The sequence below is a fragment of the Grampus griseus genome (assembly GCF_964374135.1).
Source record: "Grampus griseus genome assembly, chromosome: 11".
Classification (NCBI taxonomy): domain Eukaryota; kingdom Metazoa; phylum Chordata; class Mammalia; order Artiodactyla; family Delphinidae; genus Grampus; species Grampus griseus.
In genome coordinates, this window is record NC_139005.1 from 37,673,332 (window position 1) to 37,696,406 (window position 23,075).

Here is a 23,075-nt window from a genome sequence, read left to right on the forward strand (position 1 = left end):
CATTATTAAAAACAAAAGCAACAAAATCAAAGAGTTCCTCTCTTAGGTTTTGTAACAATTGTTAATCAATGCCAGACATGAACCACTAGCTAAACCTCTGTTCTTAGTGAGAATATTTTGGGTGCTTGACTAGGAACAATCAACTCTCTTTAAAAAAATCTTCAATTCTGGGCTTCCCTGGTGGCGCAGTGGTTGAGAGTCTGCCTGCCGATGCAGGGGACACGGGTTCGTGCCCCGGTCTGGGAAGATCCCACATGCTGCGGAGCGGCTGGGCCTGTGAGCCATGGCCGCTGGGCCTGCGCGTCCGGAGCCTGTGCTCTGCAACGGGAGAGGCCACAACAGTGAGAGGCCCATGTACAGCAAAAAAAAAAAAAAAAAAAAAAAAAATCTTCCATTCTGAATGGGCACTTGTGAGTTATTTAGGGTCTAGATGAAATTATACATGTCCAGTTTGTTCTGGAGGGATGGATTGTTTTTTTCCCCATCAGCAAGAGGTACTCTAAGAGATCTCAAAATATTGTTGAGAAAAATGGGATTTTAAATATATTTGGAGCCTCAATGTTTTCTCATAATGCTGTGAGATAGTCAATTTCTATTACAGCTTAGTAAGCAGTCATCTTCATTTGCGCATTCAATAAATATTATTGAACACCTATGTGTCAGGCTTCATGGTAGGGGCTCAGGCAAGACAGACAAAAACATATAAGACCCAGTCTCTGCTCTCAAGAAGCCCTGGTATCTCCAGGGAATCCATTGCTTAAGTAGTCATGATGCTATAATGTGGCAGGTGAAATGCCCGTGACAACTGAGGGGTCGGAGAAGTGTGGCACCCAACTCAGCTTGAAAAGGACAGAGAAGACTTACTGAAGAAGGTGACAGCTAGGTTTAGACTGAAAGAATAAACAAGAGCTGGCCAGGAGTAAAGGCATGGGGAGTGGACTGCAGGCAGAGGGACAGCATGAGAAGAGGTAAGAAACTGCTCCTGGCTGCCTGTTGTTCCTGGAATGCTGAGAAACACGACTGGAGAGGTCACTGGTGGGATCACAGCGGGTCAGGGGGCCATGTCTTTTCTTTGGTCTGTTCAGTTCAAATGAGTTCATGAGAAAAGACCAGTCCAGCCATGCCACATAGAGCTCACAGTTTCGGCTATGTGAAGAAAATGTGCTTTGTTAGGAATAGTGATAATTAAGGTTACTGCAAACAGTAATAACCACCAGGGTAGCACGAGGCAATTCTTGAGTTCATTGCATCCTTGGTGTGTTTAAGTGGGCTGGGGCCTCTGCTCTGTGTTTGGACTACCAGGTTTGTTGTATTATAATTTGGCTAAGAACAGAAAAATTCAGGTTCATGAGGTATTTTGCTTCAAATGATGTAAAATATATAAGGAGTTAAGGAGTTAATTACAAGACTTACAGGAGTTGAATTTTTAACTATAGAAATCTTGACTCTTTAGTTATTCTTAGATTTTTTTTTTTTTTTTTTTTTGGCCACACTGCGTGGCATGTGGGGTCTTAGTTCCCCAACCAGGGATTGAACCTGTGCCCCCTGCAGTGGAAGTGCGGAGTCCTAAACACTGGACCGCCAGGGAAGTCCCACATTCCTAGATATTTGAAGATTATTTTTTAAATTAGAATCTAAGTTTCAACTTATTTAAATTTTTCTTAATTATTTTAAAAATACATCTAAGTAAAGATTGATAACTAAGTAAATTATATAAGAGTAATTTATTCAGTAATATTAATGTCCTGATTTGCAAGCATCTATTGTCTCTAATTCTTTTTTTTATAGTATCTAGTGTAGCATTATAAATAACAATTGGAAGACTGATACTTGCTTTTTAATGATGGGTGATTTGATTTTTACATGGGCATAAGACAATCATATTGATGAAAATAATTTTGCTTGTGGCCTTTTTTCAAGTTTAAAAGGACATTTCCTTTGAAGCCTAAGGCTTTTAACAGAGGTCTGAGAGGAGCTCACCTTTTTTGTGTTGAAACTGTATCTATTCATCCCTCTGACCTCTGACACCCAAAGAATCTGAATGGCTGAACAAAGTCTTCCTCTTTCGTTATGCTGTCATTTAGCCTTGCACTTGGTTCTGTAGATCTGGGTTCACTCCATCACTTATTAGCTGTGGAACTATCAACTCGGTAAGCTATCTGGGCCTTTGTTTTCTCGCTTCTAAAAAGTATATAATTCCTGGGTGACAAGACCATTGGAAGAAGCAAATGGAATTCATTCATTCATTTATTGAGGATTTCACATGTGCTGAAAATACACTTATAAACATGACTATAGTTTAAACTGGCAAAACTGTTATTTATTTCTTCCCGTTGAGTTCCTTTTGCCATTGTTTGGACCACAAAACTTAGAACTGTAAATAGATGGTAGCCACACTTATATAGCTATCAAAGAAATAGCAAAGTGGGTGTCCACTAGAGGCACATTGGACATAAAATTCTGATATGTTGACATAAAATTCCAATTCTAAATATTTAGAGTTAATTAATTCTCTTTATCAAAATTTTTACCAAGTTAAAAGGTGAATAATGAAATGAACTGCCTTTAGTCTTTTTTTTTCTTTCCCTTTCCCGTTTTCTATCAGTCAATCAATCAATCATTCAATTAGGGAGTAAACACTGAACACCTATTATACACCCAGAATGATGCCATCAGGTTTTCCCCTTTAGGCTTTCCTTCTACTTCTGAACATCTGGCTCTGTTTTTTCTGACTGACCACAAGTTTTAGAGAAACTGGAGAGCTTTACAGTTGAGTTGAGATACACAAGAGTTCTGTGGTTATCTACATGTATATTACATTATATATTCTATGTTACATATAGAGAGAGATTTGTATCTATGTTTATAATTGTATCTATTAGGATCCACAGTACATTTTTTTCCCCTATTTAAAAAACTCAGCTTTTATCCTTTGTTCATATGCTATCCTCCTGCAAGTGCACTGTTATTTTCTCATGGTAATTCCAAATTCTTTTATTAAGCATGGAGTTACCCTGTGAAATGGAGAGCACACCGACTCTGGAGTTCAAATTCAAGGATTCAGCTGTGATCCCCATTCTGCTATCTACTAGTTGAGAGACTTTACAAAGTAGAATTAATCCCTCCCTCTTCTGTGCTATCTCTGCTTCCTACAAGCTTTGCTATTAGGCCTACATGCTGTACTAGCATATTTGTCTGTGTGTCTGCCCTTCTAGATTTTGAAGTCCTCTGGAGCAGACATTGTGTCTTATTCAGTGGAGCTGAATCTACTATAGCTTCTAGACCTTGACTACCTAGACTTAAATCTGATTCCTGCCACTCAGTGACCATCTGACTTTGGGCAAGTTGTTTGCTATCTCCATGCCTTAGTTTCCTCCTCTGTAAAAAGGAGATAATAATAGTGCCTACCTCACCCTGCTGTTATGAGGATTAACTAAGTCCCTATTTCTAGAACATTTAGAAGAGTATCTGACACATCTTAAACATGTAAGTATTTGTTAGATGTGTATACTTAAGGAATTGTCACTAACTTCAAAATCTAGTTTGGTACCTACTGAATAAGTCTGTTGAAAAGTAGATAAAGGCATGTAAATATTCTAGAACTCAGTTTTCTCATTAAAACTGGGTCTAATAAGAACCATTATGACTGTGAGGATAAAATGAGATAATGGATATTTAAGCATCCTAAACATGAAAAGTATTTTTATGGCTGTTTGATTATAAGGGTAACGCAACAGTAGCAAAATTTCTCATAGAATTAAACTGGTTTCAACACCTTTTGCCTTGGAAGTGTATTGTCACTGTTTATTTGACTATTATTTCATCTGTTAAACTATTGATTAGCGCTGTTGAAAAGCTAGAAAATGGCAGGTTTTGACCCTGACCCATGGAATCTCAGAAAACAACCTCGTAATAAGACATGGTTTGCAAGCCGTGTTTGTTTAACATTAACCAACCAACCTGTGAAGCTGAACGGTACCATGGTACATATTTACCCCTGAACCTGCTCTCAGAGCCAGTGTTTAAACATGCAAACGTGCTGGTAGATTTTGGAAGGTTTGATTTGGCTTTGCTCTGGATTTTTTTTCTGTGAGATTGGCAAAACACGAAGACCCCCACACGTACCAAGACGCATGTTCCAGATGCCACAGTAAATGGTCCACCTTTTGCTTACATTCTGGGATTTGAGATGGCTGGCATTTTCATACTAATTCTCAAATTGTCCAGCCACATAGTTTTGGTCTAATCAGAATCAGTTGATTCAACGGTAAGACCTTTTCAGTCATTATGAATCAGTGTCTGGATAAGCTGGCAACGTGACTGGACGACTGGCTCTCTTTGAGGCACCTTCTTGATCAAACAGGACCCACAGCTTCCATCTTTGCACCTCTTAAATACAGGGAAGTCTTACAAGCATGTGCGTATGCTACTTCTTATTCATTTGAGGTTAACCTAGATAAGACTGGTTAGATTTTGAGTTGAAGTCTAGAAGACTGTTGTGTCAAATTTTTTAGTACATTCAGGCCAATGTTCTTAGAAATTTAGAAATGAGGAAGCATATATGCAGGTGTTTTCAAACAGAAAGCTTTATAGAAATGAAAAACAACATTATGTAAAAATCTTTAGTGTTCTTATCAAATATTCTTATGCTCTTTGGGAAACAGGCCACTTTTTTCCTAGGTGCTGTGGGTAGAAACGGGAATAAACATAATACTGGTAGAAGTTGGTGATGTCCACTTTGAGACTTTACTTTCTTTCCATCTCCTCCTCTTTCAAACAGTTAGTCTTCCAGTTGCTGACTTACGGAGCTGTTCCCACATGAGTGTAAGTATACTGACATCAGTCTCTGTCTTTATCCTAAACAGAATAACGTTTAAGTATATTTATTACATCAATATGGATGTCTTGAGGCTTAATACTTATCCAGACTACTAAGACTCATGGTCTCAACAACCCTGTTTAATTTTTTTTTTTTTTTTTTTTTTTTTTTTTTGTGGTACGCGGGCCTCTCACTGCTGTGGCCTCTCCCGTTGCGGAGCACAGGCTCCGGACGCGCAGGCTCAGCGGCCATGGCTCACGGGCCCAGCCGCTCCGCGGCATGTAGGATCCTCCCGGACCGGGGCACGAACCCGTGTCCCCTGCATCGGCAGGCGGACTCTCAACCACTGCGCCACCAGGGAAGCCCCTGTTTAATTTTTATAATGTAAATTTAGCTGTTGTTTTAAAATCGGTCCCACTATTTGGTGGTAGGATAACAATAAATAATTTGTTGCATTATTCATTGTCCAATGTGCAGTCATGGAGACTGGTTTTCCTGGGGCAATCATTAAGTAAGCAAGGTTTTTGTCTGTCCCATGTCCAATTATGAAAAGCATCAACAGGAACAAGAACTATGATATGAAATAGAAAAAATGAGGCTGCAGTGAGTTGTTGAAAAATCCCCTAAGGATTTTATTCAGTGTTTTCTGGTCATGTTTTAGTCACAAGAAATATTATTTAAATATTTCTTTAATATCCAGTAGAGTTCGTTTTTTATTGCACTAATATAAGGATTTAGAAATTTGTGGCAAAGAGATGAAACACATTTTTGGATGTCTTCTCACTCCAGCTAGAGTGAAAACTGCGAGATTCTGTTTATGCTTTTTTTCCTAGGATTTCAGCAAATAAAAGTATGCAGTTTCTATTTGCATTATCACCAAGTTTAGATCTACCCATGAGGAATGTTTAGGTGTATGTGCAGGTTCATTTTCAATGTGTAGAAACAGATGCGGTCACATGGCCTCCTAGCGCATGAGTTTCCACTAAAAATGTTTAAGAAACAATTTTCTTTCAAAGTTTTGCATTATCTGATCTAATCATACTTAGTTATTCTATGCTGTGACCACTGAAATTATTTGAGAATAATTGACGCAAGATGTACATGAGACAGTATGCCTATACTGAGTAGATTTGGTGAGGGAGGGGAGGAAATAACTTTTCAAAGATTCTAAAGCACCTATCTTGCTCTCTATATATAGCTCTATGAATCAAATGGAGATGACCTTTGTTTTATATCTTGAGTAGACTGATAAATTAAGACTTTTTATTTTTTATTCTATTACTTTTTCCTTCCTTCCCTCCTTCCTTCTTTCCTTCCTTTCTTATTTTTGCACAGAACACAGTAACTTACTAAAGAAGACATGTGTGTTCTTTATTTACTTTTCTGCAAGTGGGATCATACATGTACAGAGCTTAGAACAGGGCTTGGGATATAGTAATAGAGATACAGATATAGAAATATTAATAGTTGTTGTTGGTTGTATATTTTTAAATCGGTGAACCACATAAAATAGACTAGGAACTTAATATTTTTATGAGAACCTTCTTAAACAGTAGATTATTTTTGATTCAGAAGAACAGTTATCATAGATTAACTAAACTCCAGTTTACACATTTCATTCCGTATTCTTGGCTGAAAACCAGGTGGCAAATTTACTCCCTAAGCCTACTGGCAAACATTCCAGGAATGGTCCCCAAACTTTCATTATTTGCAATATTCACAGATCCCCAGGAGAAATAGCTTCTTTTCGTGGGCTTCTTAAAATAGTCAGCCTCTTAAACATTAGCATTCATTGCCTCGTGTTAACTTGCTTTGGAGTTAACATTTCACATGTAGGAAATCCTGAAGACATGTATATTTATAACAGAAATGCTGACATGATCTTGATGTTTCCAGCTACCTTGGTCTGCTGTTTACTCTGGTCCGGTATTTATTAAAATATACAAACTTGCCATAGCAACCATTGCAACACAAAGCCTATATGTGTTTCTAAGATAAGGAGAACTATTTTTAAAGAAACATACAAAACTATGTTAGTTGTCCAGGTCCAGATTAGATATTCTGCAAAATGGAAATGTGTATAGTAATAACATTTTCATATGGGACCATAAGAATATTTCCAAAGATTATACTTAGACTGTTTCTAAGTATTATTGCTACTATTGTTATTATTATTATTTACAAAAGAAATCTGAAAGGTGTGGGGTATTTGGATGTATGACAGTGACTCTGGCAAAGAAGACACAACCACAGCAATGTAAGAATTTGGGTTGATGACTACCATTTTATAAAAAACATGATTTGTAAATATAACGCCTTATTTTTATTTTGCACGATACTTTACATACATGTTTGAGGGATTGGTGGATCTGGGTATAGAATAACCTCTCATCAGTTGAAAGGATCAAATTCCTGAAAAGTCCATGATGGGAGAATTCCAGGTTGAGTAATTAAATAGCTTAAGAGAAGATATGGTTTCCGGGGTTGGGGCCAATCCTGAGTGAATCTGTAAAATATTTTTACACTCATAAAAGTAAAAATATCACCATTGAGATTATTACATATTTTAAATTGACGATGATAAATACAATTAAATTTCGATTTCTCACCTTTTGCTCACTAAAATGTTTCTAGAATCTTAAATTTTGCTGTTGCATAGCAGATAATTAAAAATTAACTATTATTAAATAAATTAATTAAATGTAGTACCAATGAAGTAATAGAAATTTATTATTAATGGGAGCTAAATGTCCTTTGAAAAGTATTTTCTAGTATATATAGCTAATGTAAGCATAAGGTGTTAATTCTCTTATCTTGTCAATCGTTAAGCAGAATAAAGAGAAACCAAACTAGAGTTAAAAGCGAATAGGTTTTTGTAAAGTTTTGCTTTTGACTTTCACCTTGGAAAATAAAACCTGGGTGTTCATCTGACATAATAGCAGAGAAAGCTCGTAAGTATGACTGTCAAAATCCATCCCAGCGTATTTTCTCATGGGATAGTCAAATGGTTTGGGCCATTCCTCTCCAGAGCGTCTTTTGTCAGCTATTGGTAGACCACAGGGGTGTGTCAATGGCTTCTGCATCCTAGAGTCTTAAAAAAGGCAGCTTAGACACATCACAAAACCTATGAAGCACCTCTGCAGGAGTCATATTTTCAATCACTCCAACCCATTTCCCCATTCTATTTATATATTATTTAATGCTGATTATTTTAACCTAAAGCTGACTGTTTTGAGGCAAACCAGACTTGCAAAATGAGAAAAGCAAGTATATTGCTCCTTAGACATGATTTTTTGATTGTCCTGGGCAAAAATATTACAATAAAGTTTCCCAAAGTGAAATGTTTCATTATGTAACTTCGCTTATGTAGTATATTTCATTTTTATTTCTTATTAGGGAAAATTTCAGATTTATATAAATGTAGATGGAATAACATAGTCAAACCTCACATGTGCATTATCAAGCTTCAACAGTTATCAACCACGGCCAATCTCATCACCTCCAAACCACCACTCCCCTCCTCTATTATCTTAAAGCAAATCACAAATATGTAATTTCCTAGTAAATATATCTTTGCATATCAGTAATAGAAAAGTACTTTTTAAAAAAGTAGTCATGTGGCACAGTTTAAAAATCTAAACACCCCCTACTGTTTACTGGTGATGTCTTGCAATCTTAGAGAAAGTTGAGTAAGCATCGGGGTTAGTAGACCGGTCCACATTTTGAAACCAAACTGAAAGGGCACTCTAGGCTGACCAGATTCTATCATGAAGAAATGTTAGGTAAATTACAGATACTAAGAGGAAGGATATTTGTGCAAAACTGGGCAAAATGTAGGCTGGAGGATCCTCAAGGAAACAGGCAAAGAAATGACAACAAGGTGCAATTTTTCTTTAAAACAGAAGCAATTTCATGAGGGTTAGATTGAAGAGGGCAGAAAATTATAGAGTTTGACATTTTTAAGGTTGTATAAATCAACAAAATTGAGAATATTGGAAATTCTATAGGACAGAAGATTGGGTTTCACCATCAAATAAATTGCAAGAGGAAAGAAAAAAAGAGATGAAGGGTGGTTGAGCCTATGTATTCAAACAGATTTAGGGGACTACCCTGGTGGCACAGTGGTTAAGAATCCACGTGCCAATGCAGGGGATACAGGGTCGAGCCCTGGTCTGGGAAGATCCCACATGCCGTAGAGCAACTAAGCCTGTGCGCCGCAACTACCGAGCCCTCATGCCACAACTACTGAAGCCCGTGTGCCTAGAGCCCGTGCTCCGCAACAAGAGAAGCCACCGCAATGAGAAGCCTGCACACCACAATGAAGACTAGTCCCCGCTCGCAACAACTAGAGAAAGCCCGCGTGCAGCAACAAAGACCCAGCACAGCCAAAATGAAGTAAATGTATGAAAAAAATAAATGAAGGCAATATAAGAAAAAAAACAGATTTAGGAGACACATCGACCAATGAGCGTGTGAACCTGTTTCAATTCTGATTCAGACAAACTAAGGGTAAAACGAAAAAGAGGAGAGAATCAGATATTTGAACACTGCCTGGATATTTGATAATATTAAGGAAATGTTGGTTTACTTAAGGTGTGATGGTATTTTAGTTATTTTTAAAGACATCTTTTTGAGATACATCCTGAATCATGTATGGATCAAACTGTATGATGACTGGGATTGCTTAGAAATAATCTAGTAATGATTATGTTAGGGGTAGTAGGAAGGAAAGGCTTGGGTACAGATGAAATGCAACAGACAAGTATTAATAATTGTCAAAGTTGAATGAAGATGGAGTTACATTATACCATTCTCTGCTTCGAAATATGTTAGAAATTTTCCATTTTAAAAATGGTTAAATTTCCTAGTTCAGAACTACTACATGTATTTTCCTTGATATTTCTCCCCAAAGTTTGAAAGCAGAGGAAGATACTATAAATTTCTTCAAACAACCAGAAATTTCTATCAACTGGCACTTTTGAGTTTTGCCGTTACAGATGAAGTTCACAATGGTGAGCCTAAGGTACTCTGAAACGTAGAAAGATTAAATTATATTTGATAAAATCGTGATTTGATAATGGATCTTGCTGTGTTCTAATTCTTTGAAAATTGCCAATCCATGGAAGGTATAATTTCCTCTTAACCAGAATACTCCATTCCCCAATCATTTAACAGAGTTTTTCTATATCCTTAGTTAGACAAATGAGACTTTTAAGCAAATTTCCCTCCCCTGTGCCTGTGAAATTTATATATATATCCATGTGCATATATGCACCTCACCTAATTTTGAGGACACCTTCGGAGGGGGTTGTTATTCTGAAACACTTGCACACAAATCACTTAACAAAGAGTAATTATTTAAGGCGTGGCCCCAGGAACAGGAAAAAGTCAGAATCTGTATGGGCCTGCCCCCCCTTATCCCAAACCCAATCTACATTGCTATTTATTTAAAGTATGGCTGTTCTGTTTGTAATTGCATGCTATGGTCTAAACACATCCTTTTTAGGGTCTGTAATTCAAAACAAAAAAGCGTTTGTTTAGACATCATTGTAACCAATGAAAGTGCTAATGGTTATGCCCTTGATTAGACTGAAGGCATGCTTCAGTAAAACACCAACCTATTTGTAGGGAAGTATTAGAAAATCTAGTAATTTGGTATTATGTAGCTCAAACAACCAGTTAATTCATCAAAATTTCCCCTTTTCTAAGGCTACAGGTTGTATTTGTAAATAGCTTCAAGGATAGATGATTCATCAAGAGACTATTTTAATTACTCTCTGAATCTAGTATTTGTTCCCTTCTTTATAGAAATTCATCCATCACTTGATTATCTCTAACCAAAAATAAAATCTGTGCCAAGCCACACATATTTCTATTAGATCTAAGAAGGGAAGAATCATTGTTTCCATCTGTTTGTGTCCAGTCTCAGTGGGTGGGTAGTTGGAGACTCTCTCTTCCTGGTTGACAGGCATAGAGGGACTCTGTTCCTTCTTATGATAACAATTAGGGTTGAAAGATACTGAGAGGCCTAAACAATCAAGTTTTGTGGTCATCATCCTCCACTCACACCATTATCCTGTTAATTCTGTAAAGTCTGAAATCTCTTTTTTTTTAAGTTCTCATTAGTAATAATCAGATTCATTACAGCCCTGCATTGTGCCAGGCACTTCACATGCATCAGATCAGTAACAGCCCAAACTTTGGGGGATGTATTATTATCTCCCCATCTTCCAAGTGAGGCAACTTATGCTCAAAAAGATTGAGTAATTTATCCAAAGACCAAAGCTGGCGAAGGATTGGCTGAGCAGGACTCACAACCCCAAGTCTAGAGCCCAGTTCCATGGCCATCGAGTACCTACTCTGTGTTGGACACTATTCCTAATAGGATCCCCATCTTTAAGTCATGGAACTGAACTGGAGGGTTCAGCATGAGAGTTGGGGCGAATAGAGCAGGTGTCATGGAGGAAAAATGGTGAGGCTTCTGAGAGAGGAGGGGGGTTCCAGGCAGGAGAAATGGGATCAGAAGTTTGGGCCTAGAAATATCAAAACAACTAGAGTCTACTTTAGCTCAAACGTTATGTTTGTGTACAGTCTGGCTGAGGTTGACCTTGACCGCCAGGTTAAGGAGTCTGAACTTTCTGGAATTCTGGTTTAAAATGTAATGTAAAGCATTGGATTTGGTTTCATTCTTCAAAGTATTGATACTGTTATAATGTTACAAAATTGTTCGAAAGTGATTGTACAGCTAATGCTTGATTTCTGTCTACATTGATACAATACATGAGGTATTTCTATTTTATTTATCTTTCAGAAAAGCTCTATTTCTTCTCTTTATAGAAAAAGTTCAGAAAACAAACACACCTTCCCATCACACCTTAAAAAACAACTCCTGCAATGTTGAGACCCATAGTCTATGTATGTGCTTATATTTTATGTCACTGTTCCCCTACGCCAATGACTGTCACCATTAGTCATATAAGTCAATAGCATAAGAGAGGTAAACAAAACTCAATGGGCCTTCTGTTTAGTCTCCCCATTTACAGCGAAGTGTTGGCTCCTTCAAGATTACAGGGCCGAGTCATCTGCCCCACCACGTGCTGTGGGACCATGTGGTCCAAGCACAGGAGATAGGACCCAGAAGAACAGCCTGTGAATCAATACAGGGCATCTAACATTTACACAAAATAAAATAAATCATAAAGACAGCACGATTATATTCCAATTTGAAAGATTCAGAAAAGTAGATTTGCCTGTCAAAGGAGGTGTAAGTTATTTTACCTATGACGATCCTCTCTGTGTTTTAGGCTTTGGAACCAGCATCCCGTATCTACTCTCCATCCTTGGGCAGTGTTTCAGATAAGGAATATTTTTCTGGTAACAGAAATCATTAACATGGAGACTTAAGGCAATGCCTTCAGTTAAACTTGGGTCTAGTCAGTGTTCCAGACTGATAGTTTGTGTTATTTTGTGAATTGTTATGTCTCAGAAATTCCAAAATGTGAAATTCTAAAAACTTAAAGGAGTATGTGCACTTTCAGATAGTAGTGGATATTTTGTTTTCTCCTCTGCTCGGGGGTACGGTGGTGTTGCAGGGTAGAGAGCTCTCTAATAGGAGCTGGCCGACAGAGGGGCCAAGCCTATCTCTTCTCCATAGTATTCAGAAGTGATTCATTTCCCTTAGCCAGTTACAGCCACCAGCGTCCAGTTTCCCCATGCTTGTGGACATTCAGGTGAAGGATAACATCTTCTTTTAAAATCTGGCTTAAGTGATCTCTAGGAGATGCTCCTCCCATCGGCAGGTGGGATGAAAGGCCAGAGTAGGGTAACACTGATTGGCTCTGGACCCTTGATAGTTGCCCTGGGGCTAAAGATGCTGTTTTGACTCTTGGTGACCCCTATCAAACTAAAGGGCCATTGGCTGGCATTTCCAGCCATGCGTCTGTCCCTGAGTTATCAGCTATGTGGCAGGGAGTTTCCTACTGCAGAGGTTTTGTTTTTGTTAGTTTCAAGAAATCTGAGTTGTCTAAACTAAAAGTAAAAATCACAGAATGCATTATTATATGGGTGTGGAAATTTTAACAGGTACTAGATTTTATACCTTATTGCCTGAAAACATACTTTCTCTGCCCTATTCCTTTCCTCCTTTCCACCCCTCCAGTGCCTCCATTTTAAATGGAGATGTAATTCATATATCTTTTTGCCCTATCATACAAATGTCATTTTTAAGAGAAAAACAGTCAAATTTTGTCCTCATACTTTTCACTTTACCAAGTGCCTTCAGCACGTCTTTAATCCAACCGAAGTTCGAAATAAGTATATCAATTGAGAGGAAAAAATATACCAGTAAATATAGTCAAGCAACTGGAATACTACTTGGCAGTTTAAAAGGACCCAACTATGGATACAACAACTTGAATGGATCTCAAGAGCATTACACTGAATGAATGAAAAAAATCAATCCCCAAAAGATCACATACACTGTGATTCCATTTATGTAATATTCTCAAAATGATAAAAAATAAAGAAGGAAGATATCTAGTTTCCATTGGTAGAGAGAAAGAGGTGTGACTATAAAGGTTCTGTATCTCTGTGGCATGGAAGCTCTGTATCTTGGTTGTGGTAGTAGTTGCATGAGTCTCTGCATGTGATAAAATGACACAGAAATTATATACACATATTGCACCAATGTCAATTTCCTGGTCTTGCTACTGTAAGAAAATTATGTCTCATGTAACCATTGGAGGAAACTGCGTGAAAGCTATATAGGGCCTCTCTGTGTTACTTTCGCAACTTCCTATGAACCTATAATTACTTTAAAATAAAAAGTTTAAATATATACAAGTCAACCAAAAGTGTGGACTCCTCCGTACAGCACGAATAAATACAGTATAGCAGAACAATGCCCCAAAAGTGTCAGATCTTTTTTTAAAGATGTGCTGTCACTAAAGAATTGCTTCAAAGGCAAGAAGGAATAAAACCGTGATGAAATGTTTTCTCGGGGCCATCACAGAGGCCTCCGTTTCTGCAGTGCTCTCAACCATCTGACTGCTTTCCAGGCCTTTCCACAGCAAGGCTGGAAACAAGAACCCCTTTAGTTCGATCTCACGAACAATCAAGGGCAGTTTGGTCTTTTAATTTACAGGAACATTCTGCATCCAGGTACCTCTCTCCCATTTGGAAAAATTCTCTCCCATTTGGAAAAATTCCGGAAAATAAGACCATAGCGTGTAGCCCCACGTAGCACGCAGGAAACGTTTCTCAAAACAGAAAGCCACCTTAGCCTCTCTCTTTAACAAATGCCTCCCTCTCCCCGCCTTTTTCAGTTCTTTGCTACTTCTCCCTCCGAGTTCGTCTCACTCAACTAGCCTGGTCTTTCTAGCGAAGCCGTCCGTAGCATCGGCAGGCAAACCTGTGAGCGGTGCAGCGTCCCCAGGCGGCGGCCTCCCGCGGTCCTCCCTGCGCGCCGCGACCCAGCTCATGCTCCCCACGCCCCCGCAGGACGCGCGCGTCACCCGCGAGGCACCAGCCAGCCCCGGAGGTGCTGCTGGGCAGCCCGCACGGGGTGCCAACACTGCAAACAGCCTGATCAGCTGGCGGCCAAAGTTGCCGCCTGGTGAATTGCAATCTTTTTTCCTTTTCTTCTTTAACATTTTTATAGTACCGTGAGTGTGTGAGTGTACCCAGTGTTATAAAATTATGCCAAAACAAAGAGCAAAGTCCTTGTCCTGAGGAGTATGTGGTGTAAAAGTTGCGAATGACGCAAGGCAAAATGACAGGACAAACCCTGGGTGGGGAGGAAAATGTAAGGTAGAATCAATAAGACTTCCAATGGACCAAGAATGGAAAGGCTGAGGCAGAGCTCCAACTCCTTTGGAGCACAAAACAGAAAGATTTGCAATAATAGCAACAGTAACAGTAACATTTTGGGGGGGTTATTAGGTGCCATGCAGTATCATCAAATTAATTCTATAAAGTAAGTACTTGTGATTATATCTAACTGGAGAACCGGGGTTTCTTTTAACTGTTTAATTTAACAAACACCTCTAATGCTTACAAAGTGCCAAATATGTTTCTGAATGCTTTATACATATTAACTCATTTAATTCTCATAAAATCCTTCTGAAATAAGAATGGTTTCACTCCATTTACAGATGAAGAGAATGAAGCAGTCAGGTTAAGCGACTTGCTCAAGGTGGTTCAGATAGCAAATGAGCGAGCCAGAATTTGAACCCAGGAAAAAGTCGGAAGGACGGCGCCAAGATCTGAATCCAGGAAGCCCAACTCCACGATGGCACTGGGATTCACACCCACACTCCCTGACTCCCAAGCCTGCATGCTTAATTATGTGCAACAACGCACACTGAATAAATCATTTAATTTTAAAATATTTATATTGACTATGAACAATGCAGATTTACTTTGTAAAGACCTTTAACATGGCGATGAAATAGTGTTTAGTTGAACAATAAACATTGTTTAAAAAAAAAGGTGGGGGGGAGGACAGTTTTCCTCCTTCCTTCATTCAACAAACACGCATGAGTGTCTGTTTACCCCAGGCACTTATGTGAGGTACCAGGGCAACAGCCGCGACCGAAAGAGACAGATATGAGAGAAAACAAGGGAACCGGAAATGATGTTCATTTTAATGATGGATACATGCTAGATTTATCAGGAGCAATAGGTGCGAATAGCCAACAGGAAACAAGGGAACATTTCAGTCTTATTATACAGGGAATGATATTATCTGGGCTGGACTGTCCTGCATGAGTATTATTTAGCCCGTTTTTCGTTTCCTCCCTTCTGTTTCCTTCATTTTAGTTACGGCAGTTAGAGGAAAACACATGATCAAAGAACACTTAGTATAGACATTTGTTAACATTTCTAATAGTGCTTTGGGTGGCAGGGGGAGTAACATTAAAAATAAGAGCTTTCACACGTTGAACGTTTATTATATACTAGGCATTAGTCTAAGAATTTTACATGTGTTAACACGTTTAATCCTCGTAACAATCTCATGAGGCCGATACTATTATGATCCTGATTTTATAGATGAAGAGATGGAAGCTCAGAAAGATTAAGGAACTTGCCCAAGGACATAAGGCTAAAAAATGGAGGTTTTAAGCTGTTAACTGAAGTCAGGTTTTGGATTATTTATAGGTTTCATTGACTCTTTGAATTCCCTTACTAATGACAACACGAGTGAGACTACATTACAAATGTGGAAATGGTGACGTGGCATGCAGACCTCTGAGCCTGCAACGAAAACTTGGCATAAAAGATCCCTAAAGAAAGAAGAGACATTGGGAGTTAAGTTTGTCAAAGTCTGTTATCAAAAGCCAGACTCTTAACTAGCGTAAACGTCTACTTTGCAGATAAGAGGGTGAAATTCATTACTGTCTTCTCACCTCATTTTTTAAAAATACATTTTTACTTCCTGATTCTTCTCTAGCACACTAAAATAAAAAATAAAACCATTAAAAACTAAAATAAGGAGAGAAATCCCCCCCCACCCACCCAAGCTACCTCCTAAGAAAAACATAGAAAAGCATTTGTTTGGAAGTCATTTTCATGATTGCGTAGACTGCACCTATGCTAAAATAAAACATCCCCTTGAATATAAGAAAAATAATTTGGTTTTCCCATACAGAGGACAACAAAGTCTGGTCTTTGCATTTGAGCTTAGGTTTTAAAACACTAACATTATAAAAATTAAACTATAGTTCTCTATTATAGGGCCATAATAAAATGATAAAATAATAAAATGTATTGCTGACTCCTGTATTCAGTTATTTTGTTCCCTGTTAGCACAGTTCACTTCCGACATTCAAGGGGAGTGGGCAGAGCTATGGGACATTTGCAGAGAAACCATGCAAGGACCTCCGGACCACACCTCCCCCCCACCCCCCTTGCCTCCCCCCAGTAATCTCCACTGAGCTCTTAAATTCCCCAATGTCTCCTTCTTTCTTTCTCTGTTTAGGCCAGTCTTTCTGTTGAGAATCCTCCCCTATTTCCTTCACTTCTTTGCCTGGCTGACTTTCATTTCTGCTTCAAAACCCAGCTCAGGCATCATCCGGTCTCGAAATGTTCTCTGACCCCTTTCCTAAGCCAGGTTCTGTGGCAGAGTGCTCAAACCTGACTTTTTCCCCTGGCCCTTCACATGCTGTTAACACAACTGTTCATTTATTTATTCTTTCCCCCACTAGACTAATTCCTTTATTCAACAAACATTTCTTGAGCACCCAGTATTTACCCTGGACTGTGCTAGGTGTTAGGGAGACAAGGATAAAAGAAACTCCCTAATATACTTTCTGGGAGATAATGATACTCAATGGTTGTTTGTGGAATGAATGAATAGCATTAAGTCATTACAAACAGAGTGGAAGGAAGACCAGAAAATTAGCAGGCACGTAAAAGTGATTTGGTTTTTGCATTCCCCCACCTCTCACAGGCTGCTCTGTTGTGTACCACCTCTCTGAGCTTCTTGTTGCTTTAAGCATTTGCTCTCCAAGTAATCTTTATCTTACTGCTGTCTTTATTGGAAGTAGGAACTTTGGCACAGGAGGGACCATAGTTCTGAGGCCAGCCCCGTCACTTACTAGCTCTGTGACCGTTGGCTCTTCCCTTAATTTCTCTGAGCTTCAATTTCCTCCTCTGTAAAATGGAGATACCAAACACCTAGACCATGGAGTATCATGTGAAGATTAAATGTGATTTACACATGGAAGGGGCTTGGTTCAAAGTCTGGCTTGGAAGACTCTTCCTTTCCTGTCTTTTGTCTCTCCCCTTCTTCCATTCCTCACCTTCCTGCAAGATGTCATCAGGGTAGCAGTAGCATGTGAGATGGTTTCATGTGATACATGGAAGCACATTTTTCAGAATTGTCATATTATTTATATACATACTAAAATATGTAAATAGTCATTAAACTCTATGAAACCTTTGATTTTTATAGAAATGATTGCTTTGGATTTGTAAAAAAATTTTTTAAAAGAGAGGTTTAAGTTATTTAAAACAGAGGAAAAGAATCGGAAAAAGGATGGATGTATTGAATATGTATATATACATATATATATATATATATATCTGAATCACTTTGCTGAATACCTGAAACTAACACAATGTTGGAAATCAACTATACTCCAATATAAAATAAAAATTAAATTAAATTAAAAAATAATAAAAAAGAAAACAAAAAATAGAAAATATTATTAAGTCAGTACAAAGCATAAGGGGGAAAAAAGGAATATATGCCTAAAAAACACTGCAGAAATGGACAAAGACGATGACATAAAAGAAGAAAGACATTTAGCTCAAAAGTTCACAAGGTAACCAGAGTTATATTATGCATTTCTCAAATGTCACTTGTAAAACAATCCAATCCTGGGGCTGGCAAAGATTAATTCTTAAGGTACACGGTCATGCTTTTGGCTTTCTTAGGATAGGATTAGGATAGGATAGTCTCTAATAGACTAAGAAGTCAGTTGTGGGTCCCTAGATGTCACCTGTCCAGTTCTGACCATGATAAAGTGCAAAGTGAAAGAAAATTGTTCTTTACACTTAAGAATAATGTCCAGATAGAACTTCCAAAGATGTTCTATGCTCCCCACACTGTGTATCTCCATTTCCTGATCTGTAAAATGGGTAGAATAATAGAATCTATCTCACAAGACTGTTAATGAGGGTCAAATGTTAACATAAAAGAAGCACTTAGTCACATATAAGGAATATAGTAATTGATATCTATGTGTGAGGCATTAGTATCATGAATCTAGTAGAGACTAGCTTCCATGGAGCACCTAGTACTGCATACACTGGCAGAAGAGCTTGCCTCCTATCCCTGCCGCAGGCTTGAAAGATTTTTATCCCTTTACCCCAGTCTTCCTGCTTTTTGAAGTTTTGTGATAAAATCAGACCAATAGAAGCTTTCTGTCTCTGAACACATATGGTAATCTGTAATTTGGGGAGATCAGATATTCTCTTCAGTGTCTCTGTTCTTACAACTTTTTACCCAGAACACAGATTTTCTGTAGATTCATTTGTTAGAATCTCAGAGACTATACCACACACACACACACACACACACACACACAGAGAGAGACAGAGAGAGAGAGAGAGAGACAGAGAGAGAGAGAGAGAGAGATTTCTTGTGTTCCATATGAGAGAGTCCACCAATCTCACCCAATCCTTAGAGACTTGTTTGCAGTGGGGACAAAAAAAAATACCCATGGGCTAATTTAAACCTCCTCCCCCCAAAAGTTAAGGTCTATAAAAAGTTATAACCAAAGTTAAAACAAACCCAAGTTACCAGGCCTTGGAAATTGTGATCTGGATGAAGGATGCTCTCTTTACAACATAAGACAATTTAGTCATAATGATTATGTCTGCACTGCCGGGAAGCAGATAAAGATGAATATAGGAAGCTAGGAAATTGGGAAACAGACCATTCCTGGTGAAAGGCTGGCCACTTCCTCCTTTCCTTAAGGGTGACAAGGTGCACCACTACTCAGCCGATAACAAAGCAAGCAGCCAGCAGCTTGGGGGATGGGGCACCTGACCAGGAGGCGGCTGAGGTAAGTGCCTGGCCAGGTCTGCTTACACCTCCAGGGCAGAGGCTACCCCTTCCCTTCTCTTCTCTTCTCTTCTTCTCTTCTCTTCTCGGGGTCTCAGATCCCTCTTAGACAGGTAGAGATACACCTTTTGCACTAAGAGATACACAACAAGAGCCAACCCGTCCTCCTCCGGTGAAACTAGACCCAGGTATTTAAAGGCTCTGCGGAGGACTGCGGGTGGGGATCTCCAGGTCATCGCCAAGTATCTCAAGGCCCCCAAATCTTGCCCCCTCACTCCCCCGTACATGCCCTGCACACCAGGGACCCAGTCTCCCTGGCTCTGGTTCCCCGGCTTAGTTCACCCCGTTCCTCTAACCAAGTCAACCGCCCGGTGCGCACCTCCTGGGCTGGTCCCGGGGCACATGAAAGGGGACACTCTTCACCTCTGCCTGCTGGATCACTCAGGGGAGCTGGGGGGCGCGCGAGTTCCGCACTCCGCGCCTCCACCCCCAGCCCGCGCCCACCAGGACGCACGCCCACCTGTGCGAAGAGCCCCTACCTGCACCGCGCCCACCTCTCTCCTCTCCCGGACTCGGAGGTGCTCTCAGCTCACCCTCCCAAGGGGCTCCCTGCGTCCCCGCTCCCGTCTCCGTCCTCCCTTCCTTTCATTCATTCTCTCCTCTTTTCTCCATTTTCCCTCCTACTCCTACCCCTCTCAGGGTCTGGACCCTTATCGTTCTCTCCTTCTCCTCTCCTCCCCGACGTCCTCTCTGCGTTCCTGCCGCTCCATTCGTCTTTCCTGCCCACACTTTCTGCGGCGCCCCTTCCTTCTTTCCAGCGCCCCCCAGGCTTCTCAGTCCGACGGCGCGCGATGCCTCCCTCGGAACCTCGGGCTCAGTCTTGGAACCCGTTCACTGCCCGCAGCCAAGGCCCCCAGACCCAGCGCTGCTCTCGCCTTCCTCCTCCCCTGAAGGAGCCTCCCGGGCCGGATCCCCGGGCCGGAACCCCCGACCCAGGGAACCGTGCTGGCCTCCTGGGCGGCCCAGCTGTCAGCGACGATGGGTCTATTTTAGGTTCTGCACCCAATGTCCCCGCCCTGAGGACACGGGCACGGGTCCCGCGACTCGGGTAACACCTTGCCAGCGCGATCCCGAGCTGACGCAGAGCCAGCTCCTGCAGCGGAGTCTCGGGGCCCCTGGCCAGGCAGGCCGGGCCACGGTGGTGGATGGCGGTCTCAGTACGAGCATCTCGAGATTCAAGTGCCGAGGGAATCCCGGGCCCGGGGCCGTGGGCGCCCCAGCGCAAGGCACCCCTTGCCCGCCCCCCAGGACCAGGCAGCCTTGGCAGTCACCTGTCCTGGAAAAGGGATTCACAGGATCTCTCCCAGCCTCTATCCTTTCCCTCTGCTTGCCCCGGCTTACTTAATTTCTAGTCAATCCGGTCATTAACCTGCAGTAATGCACCCAAAGGGGATCCTTTGTTAAATGATAAGGATTTGGGGCCATCAACAAGATATGAGGAGCCACAGCGCCGGACCAAAGCCCCAGACGGGTGAGAGACCGAGCTGCACACGTGTGCGTGTCCCCATGCGCACAGGCGCGCGCGCGCGCACACACACACACACACACACACACACACACACACACGCATTCCGGCTGGGATCCAGCCACAAGTTTGCACACTGACAAGTCTTTTAAGTCTAACAGAAAATATAAACAGCTTCACTTACCCTACTTTTTCTTCCCTCTCCCGATTGGGATCCAGGGGAAAAGGGTGGATTGAGAGACCCTTCTTTCTTTTCTTTTCGCCTTTCTAAAGAGTGGAAATTTCCATCATGTGATAGGGGGCAGCATCCCCAGTGTCGCGTTTCCTATGGACCCTCCCTTCCAGCCCAGCCACCAATCATCAGGCGGCAACCTGAGATGTCAACAAAAGCATCCTCCCAGGTGGGGCTGAGTTGTCCAGCTGTCCCTCAAGAGTGAAGCCTGGGACCTGCCAGCCCCTGCTCCAGTTTTCTTGGGTTCATGATAACAGAGAAGATCTTGGTGTGAGTTGAGCTTTTCTGTGGGCTTTTTTTTTTTTAACGATTAAGTTTCTTCATTAGTCAAGGTTGCATTTATTGGATCTGTCCTATACACAGAAATACCTGTCAGTGCTCATTTTGAAGTCTGTAAAAGAGTCTTTCTTTCAATAGGTGGCTCTAAACTTCCTCCAGGTTTGGGGATGTCAAACCTGAACTTGACATAAAGGAAAAAACATTTGGGGAAGGGGTACAATCGAAAAACCTGTCATTCACAGTAAAAATCACTTAATGCAAGCACAGAGCAGAGGATAGCTTGCTAGCACTTAACCATGGCTAGGGGTCTTTTGTGGTCATTTTTTTCCTGGGATTCCACTGTAAGCATAATCCTCAGTACATATGAAGAAAGAATTAGGATATAATAAATAGCACTAAAATTTCAGTTCTGCTCATTAAGACACCACTCACCATTTTAAGGAAAATGGTTTATATTTTACAAGCAGCTCAATATCAAAAAAACAAACAACCCAATGCAAAAATGGGCAAAAAACCTAAATAGGCATTTCTCCAAAGAAGATATACAGATTGCCAACAGACACATGAAAGAATGCTCAACATCACTAATCATTAGATAAATGCAAATCAAAACTACAGTGAAGTATCACCTCACACCGGTCAGAATGGCCATCATCAAAAAATCTACAAACAATAAATGCTGGAGAGGGTGTGGAGAAAAGGGAACCCTCTTGCATTTTTGGTGGGAATGTAAATTGATATAGCCACTATGGAGAACAGTATGAAGGGTCCTCAAAAACTAAAAATAGAACTACCATATGACCCAGCAATCCCACTACTGGGCATATACCCTGAGAAAACCATAATTCAAAAAGAGACATGTACCAAAATGTTCATTGCAGCTCTATTTACAATAGCCAGGACATGGAAGCAATGTTAAGTGTTGTCCGTCTACAGATGAATGGATAAAGAAGATGTGGCACATATATACAATGGAATATTACTCAGACATAAAAAGAAACGAAATTGAGTTATTTGTAGTGAGGTGGATGCACCTAGAGAGGTGGGATAGGGAAGGTGGGAGGGAGATGCAAGAGGGAGGAGACATGGGGATATATGTATATGTATAACTGATTCACTTTGTTATAAAGAAGAAACTAACACACCATTGTAAAGCAATTATACTCCAATACAGATATTAAAAAATCCCCACCATTTTCTGACATTAACCAAAATTTTTGTTTCCAAAAAGCCCATGTAACATATATGTTCACCATCCCGTTTATTTACTACTCATTTGTCATTCTTTAAGGGAAAAAACATTCTCCTGTGGAGACTCGATCCCCACAGTTTAACAAACTCATCAGGCGGCACAAATTACTTTCTAAATTCTCACATATGCAATTTAACTTTATTCAGAATGGTAAGGCTCATTGTTCAGACCATGAATATCTAGAACCATCTCATTTTACAGTTCCCATCAACTAATACATCAGCGGCACATTAGCACTTAAGAAACAGGACAAGAACGGCAAGAACAAAAATCCATCTGGATAATGCAGTTGTATATTAGTCAGGAATATTAAAAACTCCATTAACACACATGCACACATGTCAAATTGTACTAAAATCATCCAACAATGAAAATCCAATAGAAGAATGATAAGATGAA

General features: G+C 40.2%; 1 protein-coding gene across 1 annotated transcript in view; it reads right to left on the minus strand.

The window, feature by feature from the left end:
• SLC38A4 (solute carrier family 38 member 4) overlaps positions 1 to 21,243 on the minus strand; it is a 69,112-nt gene extending 47,869 nt beyond the window's left edge. Inside the window, exon 1 of the mRNA XM_082667073.1 lies at positions 21,098 to 21,243. The gene's annotated coding sequence lies outside the window, so the exon portion shown is untranslated. The remainder of the gene's footprint in view (positions 1 to 21,097) is intronic.
• Positions 21,244 to 23,075: the final 1,832 nt, after the last annotated feature.